Below are 11,389 nucleotides of genomic sequence, written 5' to 3' on the forward strand. Positions count from 1 at the left end.
CCAAAGACCAAGGAACTTCAACTACAACAACCATTTCCCAAACTTGCAAAAACCATACTGCCCACCTTTCCAACCTTAGATACCTCACAACCAACAACCTTCACAACACTATCATAGGACCACCAATTTGGAGACCTTAATAGAGAAAATGATGGAACACCAAGAAATAACAAACAAAAACCAGGAAGCCTCATTGAAGATCCTGGAGAGTCAGATTGGGCAGCTCTCCAAGCAAATTTCTATTGAGAGATCTTTAAGCTCACTGCCCAGTGACACAATCTCAAATTTGCAACAACATCACCACACCATCTCACAGAATTCTCAAAGGATCTCCAATCTAGAAAGTGGAGTAGAAAGAATGATGACACATCTAAAAAGGATGAACAAACACTATGAGGACCTACTCGGGGGAATTGAGAAGCAAATAGAACAATTAGCCAAAAACCTCACAGAAACAAGTAAGAAGGAAGCAAAGCCTCACTTAGTTGGACAATGGGACAAGGAGAAGAAGGCTCAGAATCTGAAATAAGCAAGCACAGAGGATGTCAAGCTAGTGACATTAAAAGAGCGCTTGTTGGGAGGCAACCCAACCTGAGGTAGTTTTCTGTTCATAACTATTTTAATAAAAAGGTTAATTAGTTTATCTACTTTGCAAAGAAGCTAAGTTTGGTGTTGCACACCAAAACAATTTAAAGGAGAATGCAGGATTCTAAGTTTGGTGTTTCACCAAAATCCCATTATAAAACACATTCTCACTCTCTGCATAATGATGGCTTCAAGCATGATGGATGAACTAGTTAACTATTCTGCTGTTTCCTAGTTTGTAGTTTTGTCATTTTTGAAAAAGAAAAAGAGTTTTACACATGGTTAATCCGATGCATTGGCAAGGTACTAAGTTTGGTGTTCCCACACCAAAGTAAGTTCAAAAAGCCCACAAATAAATCTTGCAAGCTAACCATTTTTCAAGTGCTTGGGGAACAAGCAACTTTCAATATCATTGTAGAGGTCCATACAAGCTGTTTGAAGGATTTAGCATCATCAACCAAAGAAACAAAAGATGAACCTAAAGGCCAGCAATGATGATGATGAGAAGAAGGAAAGCAAGTAAACTTCAACAGGTTGTATTGTTAAGTCATTGTTTTGCATCAAATATTGCTGTAATTGAAAGTTGAATTGTATTCTGATCTGCCCTGCCTATCTGCATAGCATAGTTTCTTTTTTTTTATTTACCCCTGCCTGCATAGCATAGTCTTTCTTTATGATTCAATAAGCAAGATGTTTGATCATCAACAACATTCTCATCTTCAAAACTTGTTTGCACTCAATTTCCAAGAAATGCATCACATGAAAGTTCTTTGAAAAGAAGGATTAAGGAATTAAACAATTTTGAGGCAAGCAAAAGATTAGGAGAAGTGGTGGTTCTGGTTATATGATTTTGTATTGAGGTTGCATGCTTGTGAAAACTTGCATGGGAGCTCATAGGCGGGACATGAAGTTCAAAGAAGTATTATGGAGATTCTCAAAAACTTATTGATCCAAGAAGCAGCAAACAAAACAAAAGAAAGAAAAGAAAATACAAAAACAAAAAGGAATATGGCCCAAGGCTCTGAGCATCAATTACTAGGCAGAAAAAGAAAGAAAGAAACAATGACTCAAAGAGTTGTTAGCCTAGTAAAATGCTTGTGGTTGAAATGTGTCAAAGAAAGAGGCTTGAGCAAGTAAATCCTTAGGGGTGCTTCAACACCTAATACCTTAAAACCAACTGGTTTAGGAGTATTGATTGAAAGCTTATCTAAAGAGCCGCTTTGAGACATGATACTTAGAGTCGAGGCCAAAGCACGAAAACTATAAGCTGCTTCAAGGTGATTACATATAAAGAGATCTCCATGATACCATTTGGATGAAAATCCTAAGACCTACGACTCCCAATATGTAAGGACTAGTGAGCACTGAAGCCCTTGCATGAGCATATGATTTAGAATTCACCCCACTGATACTTGATCACTTCACTCACTGCACTTTACAAGTGTTCCTAAATCCATCTTAATTGAAAGAACCTTGGAGCATAAATTCATTTCTTGCTTGGGGACAAGCAAGCTTTAAGTTTGGTGTTGTGATGACAAGTCATCTTAGCCCATTTTAGCTAGTCTTTTTTTTTAGTTTTCATTAGAATTATGCACTTTCTTGAGCTACAAGCAAGCTAATTGAGTAAATTTTCATATTTCCCTTGATTGAACCAACCATATATGAATTCATGCCATTTCATGAGGTTTTGTGCTATATTTGTTGCATATTATGAAAGATTGAATACCTCATGATTTTGAGCAAAGCTTTGATAAGTTTGGTTGATCAATGATAGGTGAAGAAAGCTTGGAGAAAGGTTAAAGCAAAGAGGAATGGCTAGAAGTGAAGAATGGAAGTTGAAATTGAACTTGGAGGCTTGAAGTTAGCCCCAACGTTAGCCCCCTAACTTGGAGGCTAACGTTGGGCATTAAAATCACTCCCTGGGCTTCCCACGTTTGAGCCAACGTTAGCCCCCTAACTTGGAGGCTAACGTTGGCACATGACATTGCAAGGAAGTGGCCAACGTTAGCTCCAACGTTAGCCCCCTAACTTGGAGGCTAACGTTGGAACTTGAGAGTTTCTCCCCTGGGCACCAACGTTTGCGCCAACGTTAGCCCCCTAACTTGGAGGCTAACGTTGGCACTTAAAATACAAAGGGGGAAGGCTAACGTTGGCGCCACTGATGCACATAAACTAGTTATGCTACGATTTAGGAAATTGCACGATCGGCAAAATTCCTTCCGGCAAGTGCACCGGTTATCGTCGTCAAGTAAAAACTCACAATAGAGTGAGGTCGAATCCCACAAGGATTGGTTGATTGAGCAATTCGGATTAGAAGTGTGTTCTAGTTGAGCGGAATCAAGAATTGAGATGAGAATTGCAGAATGTAAAATTGGCGGGAAAAGTAAATGACAAGAAAATTAAATGGCCGAATCTTAAATTGCATGAATTAAAGAGCAGAATGTAAATTGCTGAAATTAAAAGGGAATGGGGGTGATTGCAAGAATTGAATTGCAGAATGTAAAGAGAAAGTGAAATCAGAAATGGGGAATTCATTGGGTTTAGGAGATATTGAAATCTCCGAATCAAAACATGTATATCTCTTCCTCAACCAATGCATTCATTGAATTTTGCTTGGCAATCTTATATGATTGGATCCCAATTCCTTGGCTCACCAATGCTCTCTAAAAACAAACAAATTCCCAATCCCTTGGTTTAAATGTTCATAAGAAGAGATGATGCTTGATCACTGATTATACCACACAATTTCATGAACCACAATTTGGTAGGATTACATGTCACAATATCCATCCAAACCCCAATCCAATCCACTGTGAGAAAGCTTCTCTAGCATGAATCCTCCATTCCTTTCCCAAGGCTCCGAAGGATTCCAAGTATGAGTAGTCTCTTTCCCAAGACAACTACTCAATGGAATTAGATCGAGAAGCTTTCTAACAAAATTCAAGAGAAAAGATTGAAGAAGAAGATAAACTATTATTGATTCATTGAATTACAATAGAGCTCCCTAACCCAATGAAAGGGGGTTTAGTGAATCATAGCTCTGAATTCAATTACAAAGAAAAGGAAAAACTAGCTCAAAGTGAAAGTAAAAGTCCCCTCTAACTTAACTTCTATCCTATTTATACACTTTCTATATTGAGCTTCAGTTGTGCTTCTTGGGCTTTGAGGCCTCTCCTTGCTTTCCTTTTGCCTTGGGTTTATGATCCATAATCTTGATGAGGTTGTTGATCCAAGTCCTGTAACATTTATTGAGCCAACTTAGTGATAATCAAATAATGACACATGACTCAACAAATTGAGATTTCAAACTCATCAATCCTTCAGGCCCAATCCCATAAACCATGATATTCAATTGGGTTTCATACCAAAGTAAGTTTAAGTTAATAATTGTGCTCAAAGACTAACTTAAATCACAATATTTTTGGCCCAGAAACCCTTTTCAAGAGTGGCGTTTAAGTTGTAGTTTAAGCTTAAACTGCAACTTAAACGCCAGATACTTCCAGTGAGGCCATTTGTAAAAGCACGTTTAAGCTTCAGTTAAGGTTAAACTGAAGCTTAAACGTGGAAATGGAAGAATGGTAGCCCTGGAGAGTAATGTAGTCGAACACGTTTAACCTCCAGTTTAAGGTTAAACTGGAGGTTAAACGTGGAAAAGGAATGAGGCATCCTGGAGGTCGAACACGTTTAACCTCCAGTTTGAGGTCAAACTGGAGGTTAAACGTGGAAGCTTGGAATGGTGGCCCTGGAGGTGTCGAACACGTTTAACCTCCAGTTTGGGGTCAAACTGGAGGTTAAACGTGGAGGTGGAGAGAGCAACCCAGGAGTGGAGAAACTATCGAACACGTTTAACCTCCAGTTTGAGGTCAAACTGGAGGTTAAACGTGGAAGCTTGGAGAGAGCAACCCTGGAGTGGAGAAACTATCGAACACGTTTAAGCTCCAGTTTGAGTCAAACTGGAGCTTAAACGTGGAATGGCCCCTGGTACTCTTCCTGGTTCTGGCGTTTAACCTCCAGTTTGAGGTCAAACTGGAGGTTAAACGTGGAACTCCTCCCTGGGTGGCTTACTCATTCTGGCGTTTAACCTCCAGTTTGAGGTCAAACTGGAGGTTAAACTTCAATCCCAGCATTTCTTATCCTTCATGATTTTGGCGTTTAAGCTCCAGTTTAGGCTTAAACTGGAACTTAAACTCCACATGTTATATACAAGCTTCCTTTATTGATTTTGTTGCTTCCTTGCTTAGCCTCTTCTTCCCTGAAATCATCCAAACAATTGCATCAAAGTCTTGCAAAATTTCATGAGAAATCTTTCATTCATAGCATTTAAGTAATATAACTAAAACTCATGGAATTTGCATCAAAATCATATTGTTTGGATGGTTCATTACTTTGTTCTTCATTTACCCATTTTTGGTTACTTTAAGCTCAAGAAAATGCATAAAACAACTAAAACTAACAGAAAATTGCTAGTGAAACTAGCCTATGATGCCTTGGCATCACAACACCAAACTTAATACTTGCTTGTCCCTAAGCAAGTCCTGAGTTAATTGAGAAGAAAGTATGAAACAGAAAGCAATTACATTGGCTATATTAGCAAGCATTTGAAGTTCATCAGAAGGGTTTTATGCAGAAAGTTGCAGCATCACTTTTTCATACTTATCAGGTAGGATTATCACTTTTTCATTGCATCCATCAAAAATTGCTATGGCCTCTTGTTATTCTTATGTCTTTAGCACTTTTCTCTTCTTTGTTTTTCTTTTCTTTTTCTTAGAGCTTCTTTTGCTCCTTGTTTGCTTAGTGTCATGTGTTGCACAAGCCTTTGGCATTTTCTTTTTCTTATCAGTGCACTACACATATCCACCTTAGGCATTTTAGTTCACATTTCTTCTTGAGACATTAGTGCCCAGCACCTCTTTGTGTGACTAAATGTTTTGTATTTAGGTTGCTCTTGATAGTGGACTTTTGGTTGATAATCCCGGGTTAGTTAACCCAAGTTACCAAGTGTTGAAACACTCCTCAGAACCTATTCATCCAAGCATATCCTTAATACATAAACACCACAGGCATTTGTCTCAGAAGTTCAAACCATTGGTGCCTAGCTTATTTTCTCAATTTTTTTGCTTTTTGGTTGCCTTTTTCCGTGGCTATTTTCCTTTCCTTTTTCTTTCTTTTTCATAGCCAAAGACATTTATTCATCAAGATCCATAGACAATTTGTACTTCTACATAAAAAAATGATAATTCTACACTCTAATTTTAGTGATGTGACTAAACAATCAAGCATGCATACCACCACTTAATTCTACTTGATTTGTCACTAATTTAGCCAAGTTACTTTTGTTCAAACTTTTCTTTTATTTTTGAAACAGAACAAGCATGGCACGCACTTGTTTAAGAAGGTGAAGTTATATCCAAACATCTAGGCATTCACTTTATTCAAAGCACTTAACAAACACACATACTTAAAAAAAAAACGACTCATAAAAAAAAAAAAAAAAAAAAGACTCCACCTAACACTTAGATGATTTATGATGAAAACATTCATAAAGACAAGTCACCAATTATCATTTGATTATTAAGGAACGAGACCACCTCTTATTTATTGCTTGGTTCTTCTTAATTCTTGGGATCCTGCTTCTTCTTGCTTCCTGCCTCTTTTTGACCACTTGTGCTTCCTTTGTCTTTTCTTATGAGCTTTTTCCAGAATCCAGCCTTTTTCATCGTTTCTTCCACTCCTTTTTCAAGGATCATTGCCTTGTTTATTTCTCCTTCTTTCCTTCCTTTGAAATACTCATCATAAGCTGGGAATGCTGGGTCCATCTTGTGTAGATGTTCCCCTATGTAGTTAAGCTTGATTTGCGAACTGATGTTGTAGTCAGCTTGGACTGAGTATCTTGCATTCTGTAAAGTAGTGGCTTCCTTGATTGCCAAGACATTGGCATCTTGGTGTTGGCATATGTGGCTGAAGGATTCCTGTAAGTGTAGATTTTGTTCCCTTTGCAGATCAAAGAATCTTGATTCAAAGTTCCTTTGCATATCCATCATTTTTAGATGAAAGTCTTCTTGTCTTTCCTGAGACCTCATGTATTGTTGAGACATTCCTTCCATGATTTCCTGCATTCTGCTCATATCCATGGGGTCTCTGGGAATACGTTGTCTTCTTTCAGGAGTTGCTTGCTCTTCTTGCTCTTCTTCTCTGTCTTCTCCTTCTTGTCTTTCTTGTTCTGCTTCTTGCTCGGCTTCCACTTGTTGCCCTTCTTCATTTCTTCTTCTTGTATGTCTTGGAGGAGTTGGGCCAAGAGTCATTCTGTGTGCAGTTATGGCCAGCCCAGGATATAGCCAATTAGGTCTTTCATCCTCAAGTGGTACTTTGGCATCGATGCATAGTCTAATGATGGTGCTAGGGAAATGAAGCCAGGATTCAGGGTCACTTTTCTCACTAAACTCTTGTATCTGTTCAGCAATGAGTTTATGAACTTTGATCTCTCCTCCAACCATAATGCAATGTAGCAAGATGGCTCTTTTAGGGACTATTTCTGAAGAGTTTGCAGTGGGTAGGATGGATCTCCTAACTATTGCATACCACCCTTTAGCTTCAGGTGTTAGGTCTCCTCTTCTCAAGACTCTTGGAGCCCCTCTTGTTTTTCTCACCCATTCGGCTCTGATGGCACAAAGGTCTTCAGCAATAGTTGTATAGTCAGGTTCTCCTCTCATCCTTTCGTCATAACTTGCTTGGCTGAAATGTATGTTTTTCAGGCCAAGAGTTTTCATGATTGCTTTGGGACTGAAGTCAACCTCCACCCCTCTCACATAGCTTTTGTATGTTGGGTTCTTGGTTTGATCCTCCCTTACTGCATTTGCATAAAACTCCTTCACCAAGTTGATGTTGATTCTAGTGATTGGCTTAGTTAGGAGCTCCCACTTCCTCTTTTTGATCTTTTCCCAAACACCTGGGAACTCATCCTTTTCAAGTTCAAAGGGGACCTCAGCTAGTACCGTTTTAGGTCTCATCCATTCGGCTTGAATCTCATGGAACACTGATCTGTATCTCCATGCATCGAATCCCCTGTTTTCCTCCATTGGCTGCTTGTCTTTTCTTCTTTTGTGGCTAGATGAGGCTGCCATTTTGGTAAGTGACAACTAAAGTTGACAAGGTGAAGCAAGAAGTGTTGTTGGAGGTGTGGTGAGATTGTTTTCGGCAAGAGATGGTTATGCTATGATGAAGGAAAAAGTGTATGAAGGAGGATTGATGGTGTAGGACTCGTTCCCTAAGTGGTTCTTTATAGTGCCCATGAGTGCAAAATGAACGGCTAGGGTGGTTTGTGAAGGGTGGCTTGATGGTAAATATATGAATTGTAGATAAGGACGCTTGGCTTTTCATTTTCTTGGAAGTATTCTAGATGCATTAGGTTGTACATGTAGCTTTCTTTTCTTGCAGAACTTCCTTTTCCCATGTGTTAATTTCAAAGATTTATGAATTTTCTTTTTGACCAAGCACGTCCCTCCCTTTGTCTTTTTCCTCCATTTTTGTCTTTTCTTTTGTACCTGCACAAACAAACAAATTTGCTATCATTTTTCGGTCCATGTGAATTATGAATAGTATTTGCACATGTAAATCAATGCTTGTCTTTGTGAGCTTATAGCCGTGACTTCTACATGTATGCACACTTATTATTTGGACACCAAACTTAGTTTTTGGTTAAGTCTCCTGATGACATGACATCCATATTGGTTGTCCTTAATGAGTGTGCATATTTCTACTAAATCATAGTCACCTTGGCTCTTTGATTCTAAACAAAGTGACTACCCTAAGTAATTGAAACTAAAGCATTAAAACATATGAATGGTATACTTGTCATGAATTTTGAAATCCAGAGGAACTTCTTGCTTTTCATAAACTGTGTTCAAAAAGAACACCAAACTTAATGTTTGGTTGTGCACCTTGAATGAAAGATGGAATTCAATTTGAGTAAGATTTGGGAGTGCCATCAGGCACACCAAACTTAGAGACCAATTGTAATTTACATGCACGGTTTAGTGCACTTAATCAATAGTTGTCCTGAGGATTCAAGTTCATGCATAAGAAACCATACTTTATTAGATGTAAAGCAAAGCACTAAGATTAAGGATACTAAAAACATGGGTTGCCTCCCATGAAGCGCTTCTTTAACGTCACTAGCTTGACGGTTGTCCTTGTTAGGGTGGATTGTAGTGCTTGACGTCCTCTCCTCTCACTATGAAAACGTCCCTCTTGATTCATTCATGACCTCTAAATGTTCCAAAGAAAGAACTTTCTTTATTGTGAACACTTGAGGGAGCTGAGAAGGAATGGTCTTGAGGCCAGGTGGGATTGGCAGATAATGACTTGAGATCACTTTATCTCCTGGAGAAAAACCTTCAGTGGGAATTTTCTTGTTTCTCCATCCTCTTGGCAATCTCCCTATCACTCTTCCCTTTCTCTTGAGGATTTCTTCATTGCCCTTTATGTCAGGAGGATCCTTCTGATCTGTTTCCACTGATTCTTGTGGCTCTAACTCTTGCAACTCTTGTTTGCCTTCCAATGACTGTTTTAGAGTCTCAGCTGCTGGATTACTTTCCTCCAAACACGGATAGCTACTATCATCTTTAGGCTTTTCAGATTCTGGTTCAGGCTCAGATGCAGGTTTGAAGACTTTGAAAATGAGCTGTTCATCATGTATTCTCAGAATTAGTTCTCCTTGTTCTACATCTATGAGTGCTCTAGTAGTGGCTAGAAATGGTCTGCCCAGAATTATAGGGTGCAAATAGCTTTCCTCCATGTCCACAATGACAAAGTCTGTGGGGAAGTAATAATCTCCCACTTTCACCAGCACATTTTCAACTACCCCTTCAGCTTGCTTCTGAGTTTTGTCAGCCAGTTGTATGATTACATCAGTGGATCTCACCTCATTCAGTTGTAGCCTCTTCATAAGAGTTAGAGGCATCACATTTATGCTAGCTCCTAGATCACAGAATCCTCTGTCAATTTTTGTTTCCCCAATGATGCAAGGGATATGAAAACTTCCTGGGTCCGTTTTCTTAGAGAGGGTATCCTTCTTGATGAGAGCACTGCATTCTTTGTTCATTGTTACAGTTTGTCCTCCCTTCAAAACTCTTTTCTTGCTTAACAATTCCTTTAAATACTTGATGTGTGTGGGCATTTGATGAAGAATCTCAAGAAAAGGAATATTGACATGAAGAGAGTTAAATGTCTCTAGAAACCTTGAATAGGTTTTCTTTTTTTCACCTCCTCCTAACCTTTCAGGAAATGGTGCTTTTGGTTGGTATATTTCCATCATGCCTTTTTGCAGTTCCTTGGCTTGCTCAGTTCCACCTTCCTGCCTAACTTCTTCCACACCTTCTTTCAAGATTTCTGGTTCGTGCTCTGAGGGCCTGATTCCTTCTTCTGAGACTTCCTTCAATACGGTGATGGCCTTGCATTCTTCCCATCTTACTCTCTTTTGTTCCCCTTTAGGATTCTTTTCTGTGTCACTAGGGAACACTGCAGTTGATTTGGGGGCCTGTCGAGATAGCTCTCCTACTAGAGATTCCATCCATTTGAGTTTTTCACCATGGTTTCTTAAGGTAGTCCTCACATCATCCCTGAAGCTTTTCAATTCAATTATGTCTTGACTCATGGTTGCCATCATTCCTTCCATCCGGTTTAATTGATCTTGAAATTGTTGGTTAGGATTGGGTTGGGTAGGTTGATTACTTTGGTCATGGTATGACGATTGGGGGTAAGTGTGTTGTGTGGCTTGGTATGATCTTTGGTTGGAGTTTTGGTATGTGGAATTGTTTTGTTGGTTGTGGTTGTAAGGTTTGTGGTTTTGTGGTTGGGTTTGTTGGTTTCCCCACCCAAAGTTTGGGTGGTTTCTCCAGCCTGGGTTGTAAGTGTTGGAGTGTGGATCATATGATTGCCTTTGTTGGTTTCCCACATAATTGGCCTCTTCCCAATCACCTCCTTCAATGCCTACTTCCTCTTGATCTTGTGTGTGTATTGCAGTCACTTGCTTTGTTTCTAATTGCCTGGTAAGTTCTGCTAGTTGCTTGGCAAACACCTTGTTTTGGGCCAGAATTGTATCAACCTGGTTCAGCTCCATGACTCCCTTAGTGTTGTGCCTTTCTGATGCATAGTAGTATTCATTTTCAGCCACTGTCTCGATCACTCAATGGCTTCTTCCACAGTCTTTTTCTTGTTCAATGAACTCCTGATGAATGGTCTACAGCCTTCCTTGATTCATAAGAGAGCCATCATAGAAGATGTGCAATTGCACCCATCATGGAACATGTTTGGTGGGCATTTCTTGTCAAGTCCTTGAATCTCTCCCATGCCTCGTAGAGAGTTTCACCATCTTGTTGTCTAAAGTCTGGACCTCAGATCGAAGCCTATTGACCTTTGTGGAGGGTAGAAACGTGCCAGAAACTTGCCTTCCACCTCATCCATGTGGTTAGACTCCCCTTGGAATGATTCCAGCCACTTAGCTGCCTTGTCCCTAAGTGAAAATGGGAACAAGAGCAGTTTATAGGCATCTTCCTGACTCATTGGACTTCACAGTGTCACAATTCTCAGGAATTTTGTGAGATGTTGGTTTGGGTCTTCATTAGCATTCCTCAAAGGAACAATGATTTTCCACCAATGATATTAGCTGTGGCTTGAGCTCAAAATTGTTGGCCTGAATGGGTGGTTTCTGGATGCTACTACCACATTCCCAGAGGTTGGGTTTATGTATGAACTAAGAACCCTCCTCTCAGGAATGGCATTGTTTCCATCAGCTCTCTCATGGTTG

The 11,389-nt window shown here is 39.5% G+C and overlaps 1 pseudogene; it reads left to right on the forward strand.

The window, feature by feature from the left end:
• Positions 1-10,888: 10,888 nt before the first annotated feature.
• LOC112780449 (small nucleolar RNA R71) lies at positions 10,889-10,990 on the forward strand (annotated as a pseudogene).
• Positions 10,991-11,389: the final 399 nt, after the last annotated feature.

This window comes from Arachis hypogaea, chromosome 19 (genome assembly GCF_003086295.3).
Source record: "Arachis hypogaea cultivar Tifrunner chromosome 19, arahy.Tifrunner.gnm2.J5K5, whole genome shotgun sequence".
NCBI lineage: Eukaryota > Viridiplantae > Streptophyta > Magnoliopsida > Fabales > Fabaceae > Arachis > Arachis hypogaea.